The sequence below is a fragment of the Oncorhynchus clarkii genome, chromosome 20, assembly GCF_045791955.1.
Source record: "Oncorhynchus clarkii lewisi isolate Uvic-CL-2024 chromosome 20, UVic_Ocla_1.0, whole genome shotgun sequence".
In the NCBI taxonomy this organism is placed as follows: domain Eukaryota; kingdom Metazoa; phylum Chordata; class Actinopteri; order Salmoniformes; family Salmonidae; genus Oncorhynchus; species Oncorhynchus clarkii.
The window spans coordinates 7,476,823-7,494,199 of NC_092166.1; positions in this window are offsets into that span (position 1 = coordinate 7,476,823).

Below are 17,377 nucleotides of genomic sequence, written 5' to 3' on the forward strand. Positions count from 1 at the left end.
GAAGCCAGGCGGAAGGAGACAAGCTATTCTAGCCAATGAGAGGGCAGATACTCGTGTGAACTACAGTTTTCCCGAACGCCACTTATATCAGTAAATGTGTAACAACCTAAACATTACTCTCTATCTAATCAAATAAGCCTTGCAGAATTTGACACTCTCTCATACACCTCTTATCTTGCGGGGACAAATTTTGAGCAGAGGTTATCCTCTCGCTTCACCTCTTCCTCTCTGGTGATAGGTAGTGACAGTGATGCACATGCTAGGCTTATTTGAAACATTTACTGGCAGCATTGCATTTACCCCCCAGCATCAGAAGCTCGAAAACCCAATTTTTTGGGGTTAGTTTTGCAATCAAAAATAACATTTTTAGTATAGTTTTAGTTATTAAAACGTTTTCCTTAATCATTTAATTCCAGTTTACTAAATTGGTAAATAAACAGACATCAGTTCTACGTCTAGTTTTGATTTACACTATTGATTGAATTGCCAACTAATGTGAATTCAATGTGAAATCAACCAAACATGGTCACCTTGTCATTGGATTTATGTTAAATGTTGAAAAAATATTAATAATCCCTTACGTTGATGACCTTTTTGCAAATCCAATCAGTAATCCACATTGATTCAGTAATCCACATTGATTCAGTAATCCACATTGATTCAGTAATCCACATTGATTCAGTAATCCACATTGATTCAGTTTTCCACATTGAATTTTTGGTTGAAATGATGTGGGGGAAAAAAATGAGGATTCAAAAAGGATGATTTGCCCAGTGGGGGAGGGGATGAGGGGGGGGGCTCTATGACATCAGCCTATCTAGGGTTCTATGTTCATGGATGTCATGACTGACTGACTAGTTAAAGACCAGTTTGTCTCCTCTCTCACCTTGTAAAGAGTGGCCATGATTACATAAATCAATGTCATAACCTAAACACACACACACACACACACACACACACATCGGTCCAACACAAGAGCGTCAATCCAACGCAAACAGTGATAATGAGGGACAATCTTAAACCGTGAGAGCGGTTTCCATGGTAATAGACAGAGCCAAGCTGGTGCCACTCAGGGCAACGTGGTCAGGGCATGGTGCTCCATTAGATAATATGTGTGACCAAAGGGAAAGACTTAACATCGTCAACAGTTATAAACTTGACCACAATGAGCAATATTAGCATTTCCAGACCACTTCCCCATCTAACCCCATGTATATCTTCCCTGTTTAGCAGGTATTACATTTCATGCCCAAATCATCTCAAAATAATTTAAAACCAGTTCATTGAGTAACACAATCCAGATGTGGGCATGAAATGTAATCGATTGAAGGAAATGACATCGTCCGGATATGGCGGAATAGAAAAATGGCTACCACAGTGGCTGCTTTTTTTTTTTAATAGCTCCATTTTTGAAAATGTTCAGGGCCCCAAACTGTGTGTGTGTGCCAAGTTTCATGCTTTTATGAAAAAGTGAACGATTCCACCCACAATTTGGACATATCGCCTGAACTATAACAGTGTTTTTCTTCAGCCTCAAAAACAATCAATGGTATAATAACTTATCTCCCGTGTAGGCCTATCACCAACCACAACAACAGGCATTATCCAAACCCACAACACTTACATGGACATCCAGAAGGCTTTGTCTATAATCAGGCTATTCACGATTTCCAATCCGCAACCGCACTATAAAACCAATGGCAGAGGCATGGTCAATATTTCATGTTTTACGGTATACTAATTACTCATCTATGTTGCCAAGTTACTTTTTTTTTAGATACATGCGCAGGGTAAGAAAGCAGATTCCAAAACGTGCATGTTTTAATAGCATGTCGTCACATTCTCCAGTGTGTTTTTTTTTTTTGTTGAAAACTTGAAAAGACGAGGAGCGGTGCAATTCAGCATGGCAGAAGAAGAATGACGTTCATATTCTCACGGAAAACCATTGGCTCAAGCGGCACATCTTGGCTGGAAAATTCATACAAATATATGTCTGTGGAGGGGATGTTTAAACCAGATAAAATGTCACAATTCTTTGTCTCTGGCTGGGAATGTTTCTCTGTTCAGCAGATCCTGGTTAGCTTTGCATGCTAATGTGTGTCGTCCATAGATACTAACATATGATAATATAATGAAGACCTCAATCTCCTCCATTCATATGTTTCTTATAAAGACCACCAGTTATTTGGTTTCTATACACTTTCTTGTAATTAGGGTAAAACAGGGAAGCCAGAGAGAGAATAAATCTAACGGAGTGACTCTGGAAGGAATTTATAACTCTGAAAAGTTAATCACAGAAGTTCAGAGTCACTATAATTTATAACCAATAGAGATCCTGATAGTCTCCGACATGAATCCAAATAGAACTATAGAAATATAATTATAGATGTGAATTCTCAGCGTCACAGCTTTTTACTTACCGTACCAAACAGGAAAGGGGTGAGCACTTGGTTTACCATTGAGCATGAGTTAATGCATGGACATCTCCTCAAAAGCTCAATAGGTGTTTAAATCACACATTTATTTTCACAATTTCCTTCGTTTCTTTTTGCCTTACCAACTGTCCAACAAAACAATGCAATTTACTTTTTTTTTTGCCACATCAGGGTTTATCGTAAACCCTTGAATGGCTGGTGAATGTTTGATCCCCAGGCAAGTACAGGCTTTTGTGTACCTGAGGTCAAGATTCCTTGTTCGTAGGTCCAGAAGGATTTTAGGCACTCAGCAACTTTTTCTCAAAGGACTGCCACAGTCTTAGGAAAAAAAGGTGATATCTAGAACTTTAAAGGATTCTTCGGCTATCCCCATGGGGGAACCTTTTGAAGAACCCTTTTTGGTTGCATGTAGAATGCTTTAGGTTCCCGGTAGAATCCTTTTGGGTTCCACGTGCCAGGTAAAACCCTCATTGGGTTCCACGCGGAACTCTTTCTACAGAGGGTTCTACATGGAACCCGAAAGGGTTGTACCTGGAACCAAAAATAGTTATCCTATGGGGACAGCTGAAAAACGTAACCTGCGCTGCCTGTGGTTCACCTTTATGGGACTCACTTTGGTTTCATCTACACTCAGAAAAAAAGAGTGCCATATAGAACCATTTGTCCATGTAGGACATGGGTGGGCCTGATCCGGCCTGCGATCCCATTCAATCCTGCCCGCGGTGCGGGAGTATTATTTTTGGTTAAAAAAAAAACACTCCAGGCCGCTATTGAGCATCTAAAACCAAATAAAAATGACAGTATGTAGACATGATAATGGACATATTTGTAAAAAAATATATATATATATTTACTGCATTTTTTCTGGCCCGCAAATTGATGTTGACCAACAAATTGGTCAAAAGAAAATCTGTGCAGCCCTCCATTGAATTTAGAAATCCTGACGTGACCCTTCAGCCAAAACTTTCACGTGAAAATGTGTTTTTGGAACACTTCACGCTTTAATGTAGTTTCATGTTATCACATGTTGCTTTACATGTTGTCACATGTTATCACATTAACTTCACATAAGATCACATGTGATCACATGAAAACACGCGCTTTAGGAACACTTCTCATGTTCACGTGAAATTCATGTGGTTTTTCCAGTAAGGGTTTGCCCAGCCCTGCTGTAGAACCCCAGATAGAACTCTTTTCTGATCATAGTCAACCCTTTTTGGTTCCACATAGAACCTCTGGTTCTATTTGTAACCCAAAATGTTTTTTTTACCTAGAACCTTTTTAAGAGGGTTCTCCTACAGGGACAAATAGTTCTAGTTCTTCAGTAACATAGTGTTTCGACAGCAAACCTAGCTGAGAAGTTGTCCAGTGCATGCAACCAGACTGACAAATTTCATATCAAGTGTCAACTCCCTCCGTCTGCTGTGTAAATCAAATTCACTTCTGAAAGCACTATCCGGAAATTAACTATCTGCAAATGATTGAATCCCAGCCTTAGAAATAGTCATTTGGGATGCAAGACATGTTAACACGCTAACTGCCATTGAGATTGAGACTGGTAGCATAGCCAAGGGAATTGACAGGTGACTATACTTAGTCACAAGCTGTATGTAAAAAAAAAGGCTTCATATAGTTATGTGTTAGCATCATACACATTATAAGATTACAAGAGACTCACCTCTACATGTTCATTCGTTGTTTTCTTCTCCGCACGCAAGACTATGGAATCTGATCGTCGTTCGGACAAAGTCGTGTACTTAAAAAATAAAAAAAACTTATAAAGAAACAAAATGAAAGAGGTTTGCCTATGAATCTCTCTGTTAAGGATGTTGATATTGGTTTCGACAGATCACACCAGTATCGGAGAGGTTCTCCTTTGGCAAATGAGTGATGCACATAGGATTGATGAAGGCTAAAGAGGGCAACTATATATAAGGTTGGGTTCAGAATGTGTGTGCATGTGTGTAACTGTATGTGAGAGAGAAAGAGCGTGGGATTAATTGGTAAGCTTTTAACTCCCAAGGGAAGACTCGATAGCACAAGGGGAAGAAAAAAAGGACACAACAGTTATTATCCATACGTGGTCATACTGTCGTGTTCAATCGTACACCAAGAAAAAAAAAACACCCCTAGGAATGAACTTGAGGTAAATAGTGATTATTCCCAGTACTGTGAGATCTCGCTGTGTTGAGTTCTATGACTCCTGTGGGAAGGGAGAAAATAAGAAAATGAATGTGTACACCAAGACAATGACCACACACATCCCACACACACAAATGGTTGTTTTGAGGAAGTGTAGGAGGACTGGCCTCAATGGAAACAGGGTTTATCAAGTGTTGGCTGTTATTGGGACTGGTCTCTCACAGGTATAAAATAACCTCACAGTGCATTGGATTGGTGCGCATGCTTTGTTTACGTGTGTGTCTATTAATGACTATTTTGTATGTGCAGGGCAATTTCACTTGCTGTGAGAGTCCTCCGTCACCAAGTTTGTGTGTGTGTGTGTGTGTGTGTGTGTGTGTGTGTGTGTGTGTGTGTGTGTGTGTGTGTGTGTGTGTGTCTGTGTGTATGTGTGTATGTGTGTGTGTGTGTGTCTGTGTGTGTCTGTGTGTGTGTGTGTGTGTGTGTGTGTGTGTGTGTGTGTGTGTGTGTGTGTGTGTGTATGTGTGTGTGTGTGTGTGTGTGTGTGTGTGATTAAATTCCACTCCATTACTATTAAACCACAAACCACTCAGCCCTCAGAGAGAGACTTGTAATGGATCACCATTATTTATGTCCCGTTACATCGTAAAAAAAAAAAAACGATTTAATTGTACTTTTCTCACGAGGCTTTACACTTTCCAAGATGAATTTTTGGAGTTAACATAATTTCTTCTGTACTACTAATACAAGTATAAAATGGATACAGTGAGATCTCTTTAACCAACATAATACGAGTGTAGGTTAAAGTGTGGAAGTAAAGGAACCTTTCCTGCTCATAGTTGGTTTTAAATCACATGACCTACACCAGTTGATGACGTCAATGTCTCCGGATGACGTCATCGGAAATTCCTATCTTCTTCTATCTTCTCGACTACAAAACATAGAAACACGCAGTTTACACACTTTGGCGTAGAGCTGGAGATGATGTTGAGAAAAGGGGCGGAGTGAGTGCCCCTTTAAGACAGCTGTTGCTGACCTGTGAAGAATATCGCCCTCTGTGTTGGCATGACAATACTGAAGCACCAATTTTCACTACCAATTGGCCAAAATGACTGACTAACCTCAGTGCTTGGCAAAGTTCATTTCACGTCAAATTATCTTCAGAGTGGTCTTGAGTGCCCCTATGCTATCTGCTGATGTAACCGTGGCAACATGCATATGATGAACAGGGTGACATCAATCAGCCAATAAAATGTCTTGTGAGAATTTAAATATCAATTAACTGGCCATTTAATTGTACTAGGCTACTAGTAGGAAAACAAAAGTAATGCATGTGATATATCAGAAATTGTGTAATAGAATTAATGTCAACAAAACATATTTTCATGTGTAAATACAGTTTATATGGGTTTTATACACATTTTCCTCTCAAATACTGTACATGAAAACAGACCATAAATATCAACATGTTTGTTTTCTTTAAAAGCTGTGAGTGCTATTATATGATACAATATCAGTACTTGTTGCATTTACAACTTGTCTAAAGGACCGTCTACACCAAGGACGAAAGCTTTAAAGATAAACTAAAATCTTTCTAATTCGAGTGAACAGGATCATTCAGACTACAACGATAACTACAAAAAAAAGTGGAGAACGATAACCAGATCTATTTTTTGGATCACTTTCAGATCCATTTTTCCAGACGATAAAACACTTACAACCAATGACAAACGTGTTCTATTGAAGCGGAGGTAGAGCGCACGGTCAACTTTCCTGAATACAGTACCTTCAGAAAGTATTCATACCCCTTGACTTTTCCCACATTTTGTGGTGTTACAACATTTAAAATTGATAAAATTGTGTCACTGATCTACACACAATACCCAACAAAGTTATGTTTTTAGAAATGTTTACAAATTAATAAAAAAATGAAAAAGATGAAATGTTCAGGAGTAAAACTGCTTAACAAGTCACATAAGCTGCATGTAATCGCTATAACAATAGTGTTGAACCTCTACGGAATCAGTCCCCTCACGGAACGGTTGAGCTAACGTAGGCTAATGTGATTAGCATGAGGTTGTAGAGGTTTTAAATTGATTTTTAAATGACTACCCCATCTCTGTACCCCACAGGTCCCTCAGTCGAGCAGGGAATTTCAAGCACAGATTCAACCACAAAGACCAGGGAAGTTTTCCAATGGTTCGCAAAGAACCATTGGGAAGATGGGTAAAAAAGTAGCTGACATTGGGCTGGCAGGTAGCCTAGTGGTTAGAGTGTTGGGCCAGTAACTGAAAGGTTGCTTGATCGAATCCTCGAGCTGACAAGGTAAAAATCTGTCGTTCTGCCCCAGAACAAGGCAGTTAACCCACTGTTCCTAGGCTGTTGTTGTAAATAAGAATTTGTTCTTAACTGACTTGCCTAGTTAAGTAAAAAAAAAAAAATCCCTTTGAGCATGTTGAAGTTATTAATTACACTTTGGAGGGTGTATCAATACATCCAGCCACTACAAAGATACAGGTGCCCTTCCTAACCCAGTTGCCGGAGAGGAAGGAAACCGCTCAGGGATTTCACCAAGAGGCCAATGGGGATTAAAAAAAAGTTAGCGTTTAATGGCTAGGACAGGAGATAACTAAGGAGTAATCACCCACATTGTAGTTACTCTACAATATTAACATAAATGAGTGAAAAGAAGGAAGCCTGTACATAATACAAATATTTCAAAACATACATCCTGTTTGCAAAAAGGCACTAAAGTAATACTGCAAAGAAATTAGCTTTTTGTCCTCAATAAAAAGCATTGTTTGCTGAGTACCCCTCTTCATATTTTCAAGCATAGTGGTGGCAGCATCATGTTATGGGTATGCTTGCCATCGGCAAGGACTAGGTTTTCTGGGATACAAATATTCAAATAAAATGTGCTTTACAGGGAAAAAAAACGAATACAATTCTATGAAAATAAAAGCTAAACTATTTACTACACAACAAGCATAAGATGAAAAAAGAAAGAATGGCAGAAACTGAACAACTAAAATGCAACCGAAGGAAAAGCAAAGCTAAATAAGTGGGTTTTAACATCTCTTTTAAATATGTCCACAGTTTCAGCCCCCCTTCCAGAGGCTGGGGGCATAGTAACTAAAGGCTGCCTCTCCATGCCTCTTGGTCCAAGGCTTTGGGAGAGTTAAAAGGCCAGTACCTGAGGACCTGAGGGACCTAGTGGGTACATAACTCAAAAGCATGTCTGACATGTATTGGGGGTGCACAATCATTGATTGATTTAAAAACCAATAGAATAGTCTTAAAAAGTATTCTAAACTCACAAGTAGTCAGTGCAGAGACCTTAAAACCAATGTAATGTGTGCTCTTCGTCTGGTCTTGGTCAGTATGTTTTGCAGTTGACCAATGACATTCTTGGGTAGAACAGTCAGGAGAGAATTACAGTAGTCAAGCCTGCTTGTAATAAAAGCATGGACGAGTCTTTCTGTATCAGCCTGAAAGAGAAACGTCCACGCCTTGGCAATATTCCTCAGGTGGTAAAAAGCTATTTTGGTCACATTCCTAATGTGTGATTCAAAATGATGTCTAAAATAACACTTAGGTTTTTCACCTGGTGTTTTATCTTTATTGCCCGTGAATTAAAATGTGCGGCCAGATTCTCTCTCTGTGCTTTGGCTCCAACAATAAGTACCTCAGTCTTGTCTTGATTTAGCTGGAGGAAGTTGTGAGCCATCCAAGTATTTAAATCACTAACGCGGTCGTATAATTTATCCGTGGAGCTAAACTCCTCTGGTGGCACAGAAAGGTAAAGTTGTGTATCATCTACGATAAAAAGAAAAGGAATAGAGCTAAGCACAGGTAAAATCCTTTTTACCACTCTCTGTATTTACAAGCATAGTGGTGGCTGCATCTCGTTATGGGTATACTTGTAATCATTAAGGACTGGGGAGTTTTTCAGGATAAAAAATAAACGGAATGGAGATAAGCAGAATCCTAGAGGAAAACTTATTTCAGTTTGCTTTCCAACAGACACTGGGAGACAAATTCACCTTTCAGCAGGACAGTAACCAAAACAGCAAAGCCAAATATACACTGGAGTTGCTTACCAAGAGGACATTGAATGTGGCCTAGTTACAGTTTAAACTTAAATCTATTTGAACATCTATGCTAAGACTTGAACATTTCTGTCTAGCAATGATCAACAACCAACTTGACAGAGCTTGAATAATTGTTTTAAGAATACGCTCTTAAAAAAGAAAGACCCCTTGACTTTTTCCACATTTTGTTACGTTATAGCCTTATTCTAAAATGTGTTAAATATGTTTTTCCTTAGCAATCTACAAACAATAACCCATGATGACAAAGTGAAAACAGGCTTGGTGGTGCCTGTACCTAAAGAATGCCAAGCATCACGACTGGAGGAAACCTGGTACCATCCCTACGGTGAAGCATGGTGGTGGCAGCATCATTCTGTGGGGATTTATTTCAGTGGCATGGACTGGGAGACTATTCAGGGTCGAGGGAAAGATTAACAGAGCAAAGTGCAGAGCGATCCTTGATGAAAACCTGCTACAGAGTGCTCAGGACCTCAGACTGGGGCGAAGGTTCATCTTCCAACAGGACAACGACCCTAAGCACACAGCCAAGACAATGCAGAACTAGCTTCGGGACAAGTCTCTGAATGTCCTTGAGTGGCCCAGGCAGAGTCCGGACTTGAACCCGATCTAACATCTCTAGAGAGACGCTCCCCATACAACCTGACAGAACTTGAGAGGATCTGCAGAGAAGAATGGGAGAAACTCCCCAAATACAGGTGTGCCAAGAGTGTAGCGTCATACCCAAGAAGACTCTCAAGGCAGTAATCGCTGCCAAAGGTGCTTCAACAAAGTTTTTTATTTAATATAAATTTGCAAAACATTCTAAATACCTGTTTTTGCTTTGTCATGTGGTATTGTGTGTAGATTTGAGGGGGAAAAAAAACAATTTCATCCATTTTAGAATAAAGCTGTAACGTAACAATGTGGAAAAAGGGTCAAAAGGTCTGAATACTTTCTCAATGCACCGTAAACTAGTGTTTAATTTTCCATCGGTATGAGAAGGACATATTTTCCGATGGCATCTGTTAACATCAGATACATCCTGAAAAAATACACACTGTGACTGGCCTGTTGAGAAAAGACCACTTACTGATCCAAATGGTTGCCTAATCAAGCCTAGGCTAGATCATTATTTTGGAATGAAACATGCTTTCAAAAGGTTATTCAAATTAGCCTACATCACTGCAGTTTAAATCCCTAGACAAAAATGGTGTACTCTCACTTGATCACAGTAATACATGCTGCTGTAGCCTAGGTAAAATAATGTTCTTGCCTAAAAACCAGCTTTGTGTGCCCAGGGAGTGCCAAATGAAGCCTGGGGGAACGCACAGATGTGCCATTTTATAATCTGTTAACTTTTTCCTTCTACTTGCACCTGACAGGTAAATATTTATAGCCCTACTATTTAGCTAATGAATGGCCTAATATCTAGCTAATATTTAGCTTCCTACTTCTGCTACACAACTCTAATCTCTCTCTTCCGGCTGTTCCTGTGCGCAATGGGCTATAGGCTACAGAAACAGGCCTTGCCACTATTCCTGTTCTCGTGAAATCCCAGGGAAATCTACCGTATAGGCTACAAGAGCTATAGGACCTGTATTTTTAGATTTATTTTTATTATTTTAATACTAGGCCTAAGCCTTTTCGTGGAGAGAAGCAGTGGGAGAGTGTGTTGGTGTGATCACTTTGGCCAGTGACGATAACATTGTTGCACTGATGCTTTGCAAATGGTTACACAGGACAAACAGAAAGATGAGCACAGTGAGAAAGAAGATCCAAACAAATTGACAAAAATTGAAATCACTTGCAAACCACTTGAGCAACGAGGCAACGACACGATGTAAAAGATACGCAGGCTAGACAGAATTTGTTGTTGAATTGTTACATTTGTAAAAATGTTACCCCCTTTTCTCTGCAATTTCGTCGTATCCAATTGTTAGTAGTTACTATCTTGTCTCATCTTACAACTCCCGTACGAACTCAGGAGAGACGAAGGTCAAAAGCCATGCGTCCTCCGAAACACAACCCAACCAAGCTGCACTGCTTCTTAACACATCCAACCCGGAAGCCAGCCGCACCAATGTGTCGGAGGAAACACCGTGCACCTGGCGACCTGGTTAGCGTGCACTGCGCCCGGCCCTCCACAGGAGTCGCTGGTGCGCGATGAGACAACGATATCCCTATCGGCCAAACCCTCCCTAACGACGCTAGGCCAAATGTACGTCGCCCCACGGAACTCCCGGTCGCGGCCGGCTGCTACAGAGCCTAGGTGCGAACCCAGAGTCTCTGGTAGCACAGCTAGCACTGCGATGCAGTGCCCTAGACCACTGCACCACCCGGGAGGCCCAAATTGTTACATTTAAATACGAGTTTCTATGTTATTTTTCATTACATTCATAAAGTATTATTTGCAGTTGTCACTGTGACAATGAACTCACCCTGAAGCACTGAAAGGGCTGTGTTACCATCTTATTAATAGGCCTACAACGTGAGGAAGTGTAACGATGTGCGTTGAGAGTCGGGAAGCAAGTTCAGGGAGTGAGCATTTTTAATAAATGAAATGAAAGCAAAACACAAACAACGCACCGACATGAAAACAGTGTCAATAACACCTGAGGAAAGAACCAAGGGGAGTGACAGATATAGGGAAGGTAATCAAGGAGGTGATGGAGTCCAGGTGAGTGTCATGAGGCGCAGGTGCGCGAGACGATGGTGACTGCCCACTGGTGTGGATGCTCGCCAACATTTATAGTTATTATTATTGACCTTTTCAATTATCAAATCAATAACACGTTCTATATGCACGTGCAACCAATAGCCATAATTACTAGTTCCCAAAATGACAAGTTCTTATTTCTTGATCCAACCAAAAGAAAAGGTAACAAACAAGTTATATATATACACACATTGCCTTGTTGCTACCAAATCCACTAAACAAAATCATCAGACAACGTTTATTTCCTGTTTCTAATCCCTGTTTCCTCTGCTGGTGTTAGCCACATTTGGCTAGCACATCAAATAACCACAGAGCTAGCGTGATGTGAAGGTAGAGAATGATCAGCTTACCTTGTTAGCCATCAGCAAGATAGATTACTTTCTCTCATGACAACCAACAATATAACTAAACTAAATGTAGTTAGTATATGAGTCCAATGTTAGACGGCCACATTATTTACATCAAAAGTTCGCTAGCAGCATTAATTACCCCACAATCAACATCTCTCTCCCCCCTCACCAATCTGTCTCTCCTAGCTCTTCTTTGTCTGCTTCGAACAAAACACAACTATGTTTTACCAAGGTGTATTGCCCACTTAGTTTCAATGAAGAAACATACTGTAGTATTAATAACTAGCTTCTGCTGAGGCATGCATTATCGACCTCACATTATGAGACCTGGCTAGTTGTTTGTTTACATGTAGTAAAGCTAGACTATAATACAAATGCTAGTGCTGACACCTTGTAGTGATAATGTTGAACTGCATATCAATTACATCAGGAGGATAAATAACATGAAGCAAACAAATTGTAACTTTATTTCAATTTATATATACATATATCTTTAATTAATGCTTTCATCATACCCTCATGATCTCTCCTGTGCATGTCATGCTTAAGGCCTACCTTCATTACAAGGCTAGGGCTTGCACTAATCCATTTTAGAGGTCGACCGATTAATCGGAATGACCGATTAATTCGGGCCGATTTTAAGTTTTCAATCGGAAATCTGTGTTTTTGGACAACGATTTACACCTTTATTTGACTAGGCAAGTCAGTTAAGAACACATTCTTATTTTCAATGACGGCCTAGGTACGTTGGGTTAACTGCCTTGTTTAGGAGCAGAACGACAGATTTTTACCTTGTCAGCTCGGGGGATTCAATCTTGCAACCTTACAGTTAACTAGTCCAACGCTCTAACCACCTGATTACATTGCACTCCACGAGGAGACTGCCTGTTACGCGAATGCAGTGGAAGCCAAGGTAAGTTGCTAGCTATCATTAAACTTATCTTATAAAAAACAATCAATCATAATCACTAGTTAACTACACATGGTTGATGATATTACTAGTTTATCTAGCGTGTCCATGCAACATATAATCGACGCGGTGCGTATCGTTGCTCCAATGTGTATCTAACCATAAACATCAATGCCTTTCTTAAAATCAGTACACAGAAGTTTATATTTTTAAACCTGCATATTTAGCTAAAAGAAATCCAGGTTAGCAGGCATTATTAACCGGGCGAAATTGTGTCACTTCTCTTGCGTTCATTGCACGCAGAGTCAGTGTATATGCAACAGTTTGAGCTGCCTAATTTGACAGAATTTTACGTAATTGTGACATAACATTGAGGGTTGTGCAATGTAACAGGAATATTTAAACTTAGGGATGTCACCCGTTAGATAAAATACGGAACGGTTCCATATTTCACTGAAAGAATAACCGTCTTGTTTTCGAGATGATATTTTCCGGATTCGACCATATTAATGACCTAAAGCTCGTATTTCTGTGTGTTATTATGTTATAACTAAGTCTATGATTTGATAGAGCAGTCTGACGGAGCAATGGTAGGCACCAGCAGGCTCGTAAGCATTCATTCAAACAGCACTTTCGTGCGTTTTGCCAGCAGCTCTTCGTTGTGCTTCAAGCATTACGCTGTTTATGACTTCAAGCGTATCAACTCCCGAGATTAGGCTGATGTAACCGATGTGAAATGGCTAGCTAGTTAGTGGGGTGCACGCTAATAGCGTTTCAAACATCACCCGCTCTGAGAGTTGGAGTGGTTGTTCCCCTTGCTCTGCATGGGTAAGAGATTAGGCTGGTGTAACTGATGTGAAATGGCTAGCTAGTTAGCGAGGTGCGCGCTAATAGCGTTTCAAACATCACTCGCTCTGAGACTTGGAGTGGTTGTTCCCCTTGCTCTGCATGGGTAACGCTGCTTCGAGGGTGGCTGCTGTCAATGTGTTCCTGGTTCGAGCCCAGGTAGGAGCGAGGAGAGGAGACGGAAGCTATACTGTTACACTGGCAATACTAAAGTGCCTATAAGAACATCCAATAGTCAAAGGTATATGAAATACAAATGGTATAGAGAGAAATAGTCCTATAATTCCTATAATAACTACAACCTAAAACTTCTTACCTGGGAATATTGAAGACTCATGTTAAAAGGAACCACCAGCTTTCATATGTTCTCATGTTCTGAGCAAGGAACTTAAACTTTAGCTTTCTTACATGGCACATATTGCACTTTTACTTTCTTCTCCAACACTTTGTTTTTGCATTATTTAAACCAAATTGAACATGTTTCATTATTTATTTGAAGCTAAATTGATTTTATTGATGTATTATATTAAGTTAAAATAAGTGTTCATTCGGTATTGTTGTAATTGTCATTATTACAAATGTTTTTTTTTTAATCGTCCTATTAATCGGTGTCTACTTTTTTTTGTTCCTCCAATAATCGGTATCGGCGTTGAAAAATCATAATCGGTCGACCTCTAAGTCTAATCTGGTATCCTTCAACACGGTTAGCCTCATTGTCTAATGAAAAAGAAAAACCCACACTGATCTGGCCATGATCAGCCTTTTGTTTTCTTTCCTAGTTATTATCAAATGATTCCCACACATGAGTTATTTCTGACATGTGAATGTTTTTCCTATTACTAATAGTATAAGAGCACAGGGCTTGACCCAGATACAGGAGGCAGATGGTTCGAGTTTCTGATATTTATTAGTATCCAAGGGGTAGGCAAGAGAATAGTTGTGGACAGGCAAAAGATCATAACAAGGTCAGAGTCCAGGAGGTACAGAGTAGCAGGCAGGCTCACGGTCAGGGCAGGCAGTATGGTCAGGCAGACTCGAGGTCAGGGCAGGCAAGGGTCAAAACCGGGAGGACTAGCAAAAAAACTGAGCAAAAACAAGCGCATGGAGTAACATGTTTTGTCAAGTCAACCAGCAAGACAAACTGGCACAGACAGACTGAAAACACAGGTATAAATACCCAGGGGATAATGGGGAAGATGGGTGACACTTGGAGGGGGTGGAAACAAGCACAAGGACAGGTGAAACAGATCAGGGTGTAGTATCATTTCATTTCAAATGGAGAAAACATCTCAACAAAATATAAACAATGTGTGAGGAATTGATAATCGTGTTTCAGTACATTCTTAGAAAAAAAGGTACAAAAAAAAGTTTCTTTGCAGAGGGATAGGATTCTACCAAGAACCGTTTTGATCTGAAAAATCCCTTTTGGAAGACAAGGGTTCTTTATAAGGCATAGGGTTCTACCTAGAACCTTTAACATCATAGGAATCGGTTTTGGAAGAAAGGGTTCTTTGATGATTCTTTGGAAGGCATGAAGGGTTCTTTGGAAGGAAAGAAGGGTTCTACACAGAACAGTATCATATTTCCCAGCATGCTCTATTGGAGGGTGATTTTTCAGAATGTTTTGTTTTAATATATGTTTTGCATCTATACATTGATTGGTTGATACATTTTATGCTACACAAAGATAAATAGCATACATTTTTCTAAACTAATTCAATCTGTTAGTAGATGGACTTATTTGTACCCATAACAGAGATGGTTGTTCCAGTTTAACTGATTGAGATAGCCTCAATACTTAACCTCCTCTACCCTGGCAGTCATTATGAATGCAGGTTGCAGGTGATTAAGAAATCCACTTGTTGGAAATCTTAACTGGATTCCAATCTGCGTTAAACATCACTTTGCAAGCCAGCATAATGTAACTTGCAGGCCTGCTGTGTGTCTTAGACCCTCAAAGAAAGGCCTTATGATATACACTACCTGTCACAAGTTTTAGAACACAGACTCAAGGGTTTTTTCTTTATTTTTACTATTTTCTACATTGTAGAAAAATAGTGAAGACATCAAAACTATAAATACATATTACATTTATTTAACTAGGCAAGTCAGTTAAGAACAAATTCTTATTTACAATGACGGCCGACACCAACCAAACCCAAACGATCCTGGGCGCAAAACCTATGGGACTCCCAATCATGGCCAGTTGTGCTACAGCCTGGATTTGAACCAGGGTGTCTGTAGTGATGCCGCTAGCACTGGGATGCAGTGCCTTAGACCACTGCGCCACTCTGGAGCCCAAGTATGGAATCATGTAGTAACCAAAAAAGTGTTACACAAATCAAAATATATTTGAGATTCTTCAAAGTAGCCACCCTTTGCCTTGATGACAGCTTTGCACACGCTTGGCAATCTCTCAACCAACTTCACCTGGAATGCTTTTCAAACAGTCTTGAAGGAGTTCCCACATATGCTGAGCACTTGTTGACTGCTTTTCCTTCACTCTGCGGTCCAACTCATCCCAAACCGTCTTGAGGTCAGGTGGTTGTGGAGGCCAGGTCATCTGATGCAGCACTCCGTCACTCTCCTTCTTGGTCAAATAGCCCTTACGCAAGCCTGAAGGTCTTTTGGGTCATTGTTTTGTTGAAAAAAAAATGATAGTCCCACTAATGTCAAGAGTGTGCAAAGCTGTTATCAAGGCAAAGGGTGGCTACTTTGAAGAATCTCAAATATAAAATATATTTTGATTTGTTTAACACTTTTTTGGTTACTACAAATGTTTATTCCATATGTGTTATTTCATAGTTTTGATGTCTTCACTATTTGACTAGTACTGTAGTTCAATATCTTTTCTGCATGCTTTCTATCTGTTTTTAGTCGTTTAAGTTGACACTGAAACTGTTTTTCCATCCTGAAAATTACCACTTAGACTGCCCGCCTAAGAATTTTCTATACAGAAAAAACCCTGTAATTAGCTCCAATGACTGTAATTTCCTCCATATTAAAGGGATAGTTCGAGATTTTGGCTATGAAGCCCTTTCTCGACTTGCCCAGAGTCAGATGAACATGAACAGATAGAATGCTAACTGATGCCGTAGACTGGAAGTTAAAAGTCCCGTAGACTTTTAATTACGGACACACTGCAGTACCTCTGCAGACCCCAGTTTGAAAACCCCTACACTGTAGGATAAACACTTACCAAAGCCATGGCTTGTGGTGAACCACTCAAATATTTATTTGCCTTCCCATACAGGAACAGCAATCACAACCTGGCCCAAAGGATGTGGACATTTAGTGAACCGATAGTGTTTAACTAACGTCAACAATTGGGGAGGGGAAAGAAACAATACAATTAAATAAATTAGAGGCTGAGCCAAACAAAACCACAAGCCAAAAATGGGTTTTACCCAGCCAGCTGTATTTCTTACTGTGCCTTTTATGCTCTAAAATGGACATCCTGTTATTTGGGCCCTAAAATGCCATTTGCCATGCCAAGTGAACCATTCCACTTATTCATAAGGCTGCACAGAGATGTACTAGGCAAATCAATTAGAGGTAGTTCAATTTTGTGAGCATACATTGCCAACTTGCGATGTTTGTTTTGTGTGTTAGTTAGTGTTAGGGTACATGTTGACTGAGTTTGTTGGGGGTAAGGGGTTCAGTAAATCAAATCCTGTATTTCACTAAATCAGAAGTAAGTCTCCCTTTGTGAAAACTCCTATATTATGGGCTTTGCTGTTGTCTTGAGTTACAGGTTTCATAGACCTCTCATGCCACTCAAGGGCAAAGCAAGGACCACACTTGGAGCAAAAACAATACTAAACCTTGCAACTCTCATGGCATGTAATGGTAACATCATTTGAAACACATAAGCAGTAACTTCATGT